We start from the raw sequence: 5,802 nt of genomic DNA, 5'->3' as shown, positions 1-5,802 counted from the left end.
GACTCAGTAAAGGTGTAATTCTTGTTACCGTAATGTTACCGTAATGCTGTCTAAGGTTCACTCTTGGTTCTACATTGCTGAACAACGTCAGTGTACAATGGCCAGTGATATTCACCGTAGACATATGTTTACACTGTGTACACATAGCAGGCAAACTACAGTATCATCTTAAGATGTGGAAATAAAACTATCAAGGCAGGAGAAGGATTTAGGTGTCATCATTAGTAGAGATGTAAAGCCAAGACAACAGTGTATTAATGTACGTAATAAGACTAACAGACAACTTGGTGTCATGTGTTAGTAGCAAGAATGAACAGGTAATATTACAGCTATAGTTAGTCACACACCACTTACATTATGACGTACAATATTGGTCACTGTATTACAGTATGCATATCATTTCCTTGATACCAGGCATTAGAATCCTTCCAAATGAACACATTAAGATCATGAGAGTTTCTTTCTCTCACAGGTGGCAGGCAGGGTTAGTTATGTAAGAGGTATGTTTACTGATGTAATCTGTAACTTTAGCTGGAATATCATCAACTTCTCAGACCGTTACTGTAATACGTATAAACTTAGGTCAGTACAGCATATTGTCAAAGAACAACACGTCATGAAAAAGTACAACTGTCTCTCCTCCTCTGACCTTTAATTTCTAAGACAAATTTCCTTGTATATAAATAATGGAAGAGCCAATTGGAGCCACAGTAAATGTAATGACTCATAGATCATTTTCATTCATGGTTAAGACAGGTAAGGATTTTATGACCACACGAGATAAAGAGAAACTGTTACTATGGTTCTCTACTTATGTATTTGGTTAGAGGAAAGAATTATGAGTAGTACATCAGCAGTCGTAACCATTGACGAGTTAAGGGATATCTTTATCACTCATCATGGGCTGCCCTTAATGTGAGTTAGTGATAATGGAAGCCAGTTTACCGGTTATGAATTTGACCAATTTATGCAGAACAATGGGATCGACCAGGTGACTTGTGCACCTTTTCACCCTAGTTATAACGGAATGTCTAAAAGAGCTGTTCAAACATTCAAAAATGAGAGAAAGAAAATGAGAAATGCAGACATCAAAGCAAGGTTGTCTAGGATCTTATTCAGATACAGATGTTGACCACAGTCTGTAACTGGCAGTACCCCGGCAGAGTTGCTAAAGAGTGGAAATCTACAGGGACCCCTTGACCTGCTGAGACCAAACTTGAACAAAATGGTAAAAATTAAACAAAATCAAAAGACATATTATGGTAAGGGCAGACTTTTGAGGGAATTTAGGGTAAATGATGAAGTGTTTGTGGAGAATTATAGAGGTAAAGAGCTCGCTGTGTGCCAAGTGTTGCATTGGAAGTAATTGGCCACTTGTCATACAAGATAGAAGTGTGTGATAATAAAGGTGTCGGGAGATATATTGATCAAATGAGATTTAGAAACGTGCAGGTGTCAGAGCAGGGACCTCCCAGGGAAGTGATCATACAGGAGTGGGGTGAGGACGGTCTGAGTGACACACAACAGACTACAGGAGAAATGACGTCTGGGCTAATTGTGAGTCAGGAACCTGATCAAACACCTGAAGATCAAGGAGAAGGAAGCGTCAGTTGTCCAAGACAAGCGGAGTCTGACATATGCAGGGAGAAGACACCTGGAGGAAGTTCATCCTGGACCAGTGAAGATCAAAACTAGGTCTGGAAGAGTCATATATCGACCTGTCACATTAGATTTGTGGAATAAGATAATAATATGGAGTACAATGTTGTATGCAATACATTGAAAACGAAACAGAAAAAAAGTTATTTCATTGTGCTTATATAGAATTTCAATTATGTATATTTTCTGTTTGCAGTATCTAAATCATTCTATATTTCTGTAGTACAGGAAGGAGTCAGTAATTGATAATGAACAAGGTACAAATGCTAGTAAACACTTTATTTTGTATATACTATCAGTTTCAAACTGAAGGGGGTAAAGGATGTCATAACTTTATAGGGAATGAATGATTTTTTAAAAGCCCAACTGGGTTCTCTTTACAAAACAACTGTATAGCCGACCGATGTAACTACCAGATGTTTTTCCAGAGTGAAACAATTATTTTTGGACCATTAAGTATTTGATTGGAACTACTCTGACCAATATGCTACGCTAAATATTACATGTATATTACAAGTATATAGTATAGGTCAAGGAGGGGGTTGGTCAAGATCTTTCTTCTCAGCTGGTAGTTCACATAGATGAGGAAACAATGACAAGATCCCAACATCTACTTCACGTTTCCAAAGCTGTATTTTCTTCATGAAAATTATGATTACATCATAATGCTCAATGATGTTTACGTTTCTTCCTTGTAACTTTAAAGTGTCCACAAGGTACGCCAGTGAAAGTTGGAACTCTTCGTCTGTGAACATATCGTACAGTTCTTCTTGTTTCTGGCTTTCTAGAAATATCTGCATTTCATCCTCGAGTTCATAGAGCCAACCCAGCGTATTTCCTTCCCACGGCCAGCAGACTTCCGTGTGGAGCAGGAGAGCTTTGTGATCAGATCTGTACAAAGATCTGCAAAAGCCTAGAATATAGATAGCTCTTCCTCACACAACTAACATCACTTATCGTCAAATTGAGTGAGCTGCGTAGGCCATCTGGAAGGTTTTAGCAGCTAGTGCTTGTCTGTGGATGACGCAGTGAGTCTCAGTTATGACTTGATTCTTTTCTTTGATCAATATTATGAATCCAGAGCGAGGCCCAACCATCACTGGGGCACCGCAGTGCAAACATCCACCAGCTTTACCCACGAAAAATCATTTTCTTGAAAAGAGTCAGAAACTTATTCTAAATCATCGGAGGCCTTTGATGTGGTCTCCAGTGCTTTCGAGAAAGCGCCTCTTCTTTCACTCTTTCTTTATCCTTAAATCGAGTATAAACAAGCAACTGAGAGCATTGTGCAACATCAGTGGTGTCGTAACACTGTAATGCAAAACAGCAGGACGGTTCTATTTTGTCAAAACTTGTCCTTTATGACATATGCAAGTTCATCAGTGCGATGCTTCATTATGTTAACGGAGAGGAAAATCTTAGATAAATTAATCTGTCTTTCGGCGCCAAACACAATATTTGTAGCACTCACCAAGATGGTATACGACGCACTGAGGGAGGTCAGTCCCCGGGAACGGTCAAGCCAAACTTGATATAATCTTCAATGTTCTTCCTTTTCTTTGTCACACACATTTCTGAAAGGATATTGACTTCAGAGACACGGAAGAAAATAATCTTTATTCAGGGAAAAAAAGAGTAATAACTCTTATTTAGAGACAAGAAGGGAAATAGACCAAGTCAAGAAAAGAGGGAAATTAATTCTGTTCAAAGACACGGAGGCAAATGCACTCTATTTGGCGAACGGGAGAATAATGGATTATCTTTAGAGACAAAGAGATGCCTGGACTGTGCCCATAGACAAGAATCCGTTCTGTTCACGATCAAGGAGGGAAATGGTCTCTGCTCAGGCCAAAGGAGGGAAATGGTCTCTGCTCAGGCCAAAGGAGGGAAATGGTCTCCTTTTAAAGATAAAGTGAGATGTCAACACTTTCTAGGAAGAACGAGAGCAATGTAGTGTGTTCAGCAACAAGGACTGGTATTGATTAGGATTAGAGATGAGGGAAAGTGACTCTGTTCAGAGATACAAATGTAGATGCAGTTTGTTCAGAGGCAAGGAGGATAAAGGGTTGTGTTTATAGTCAATGAAGATAAAGGATTGTTCTCATAGACTAGGAGGAAAATGAACTCTGTTTACAGGGAAAGGCGTATTCGGAGACAAGAAAGAAAACAGACTCCTACCTATTCAGAAACATGGAATATAATGGGTTATTTTCAGAGCCAAGGTGGTAAATTGACTTTGTTCAGAAACAAGGATGGAGACTGGCTCTCATCACATAATAAGGTATATGGACTTTGTTCATAAACATGGATTAAAGTGAACTCTGTTCAGAAATACAGAGGAGAGTAGACCGTTCATCAAAAAAGCAAGAAAATTGATTGTTCAGAGACAAGATCGGAAATTGACTGTTCAGATACACGGAACAAAATGCACTTCTTTTCAGAGACAAGGAAGATAATGGATTGTTTTCAGACACAGGGAGGGAAATGGAGTCTGTTCATTCACAAGATCGATGCAATCTCTTCAGATATAAGGAGGAAAATGGATTCTGCTCAGACACAAGGAGGAAAATGGATTTTTTCAGACAAGGACACAGAGGGAAATGGACTGTGTCCAGACGCAAGGAGGGAAATGACCTATGTTCAGAGACAAGAAGGAAACATGACAATGTTCAGAGTCATGAAGTAAAAGACGCACTTTTCAGACAAACAACATTGATATTGGGTTCTCTGCAGAAACAAGAAATGAAATAGATTCTCTTCATAGACAAGAAATCAGATGCACTCTCTTGTGAGACAAGGAGGAAAATGGCCTAATTTTTCAAGATAATTGGGAAACATAATCTGATCAGACTCTTCTCAGAGACATAGAGGGAAATGATCTCTATTCATAGAAAAGGAGGATCATGGATATTTTTTAGAGAAGAGGAAGAAAATGGAGTGTGTTCAGAAAGAAGGATGGCTAGTGATTCTGGTCAGAGACACGGAGGGAAATGTACTGTAGCGACAAAGTGAATCATGGAGGATCTTCAGGTACAGGGAGGAAATTGGACGCTGTTCACAGAAAATAACCTAAATACAATCTGCCCAGTATCAAGGAGGCAAATGGGCTCCGCTCAGGCAAATGAATGAAAATATACTCTATTCTTATATAGTAGAATATAAAAGACTTTCTCATAAACAATGACAGAGATGAACTCCCAGGAAACAAAGATGGGAATAAACTGTTGAAATACAAGAAGAGGAAAGGACTTACCTTGAGAGAGGAGGAGGAAAATTGTTCAGAGACGTAGAGGAAAAATATTGTCTATTTAGAGACAAGGAGGATAATGAAATGTTTTCAGAGACAAGGAGGGAAAGGAGTTCCATAGATACACAGACTACACAGACCCAAGGTTCAAGCTTGGTGGTCTGGCCTTAAAAGGAAAGAAGTCAGTTCGTAGATACGAAACTAAATGAACACTTAAGAATCAAGGAAGAAAATGAACACTTCAGAATAAAGGAAGTAAATGGACACTCCACAGGAAAAAGAAAGGTGGGGGGTTGGAATTGGCTGTTCATATATAAGAAGGTAAGTGAGATATGTTCCTCCACAAGGACAGACATAAACTCTTGTTCAGAAAGGGGTGAAATGGCTCCGTTGAAAGTCAACAGAGAAGGAAGGATTTTGATTCTGATTAGAGTCTTGGTGACAAAGATGATAAAGGGTTGTTTTTAGAGACAAGAACGAAAATGGACTCTGTTCAGAGAGACGAAGGTAAATGCATTCTATTCAGAGACATGGAGGATAAAGGATGGTTTTCGGAGACAAGTAGGGATTTGGACTCCATTCATAGACAATGAGGAAGTGGACAAGAAGAATAATGGAATATCGTCTGAGACAGCGAGGGAATCGGACTCTGTTTAGTTACACGGAGGGAGATGCACTTCATCCCCACCCCCCTTCTCCTTGTCTCCTCGATTTCTAACACATAATATCCTAGCTGTCAACCTTTCCTCACTCATTCTCCCCATATGTCCAAATCATTTCAGCATGCCCTTTTCAACTCTCTCAACCATACTCCTCTATTTACCATACGTCTCTCTTATGCTGTTGTTACTTGCTCGATCAACCCTCCTCACAACACCTATTGTCCTCATACATTT

Source organism: Panulirus ornatus, chromosome 9, assembly GCF_036320965.1.
Source record: "Panulirus ornatus isolate Po-2019 chromosome 9, ASM3632096v1, whole genome shotgun sequence".
Taxonomy (NCBI): domain Eukaryota; kingdom Metazoa; phylum Arthropoda; class Malacostraca; order Decapoda; family Palinuridae; genus Panulirus; species Panulirus ornatus.
The sequence above is the reverse complement of the archived record's forward strand: the minus strand, read 5'-3'. Positions refer to the sequence as shown.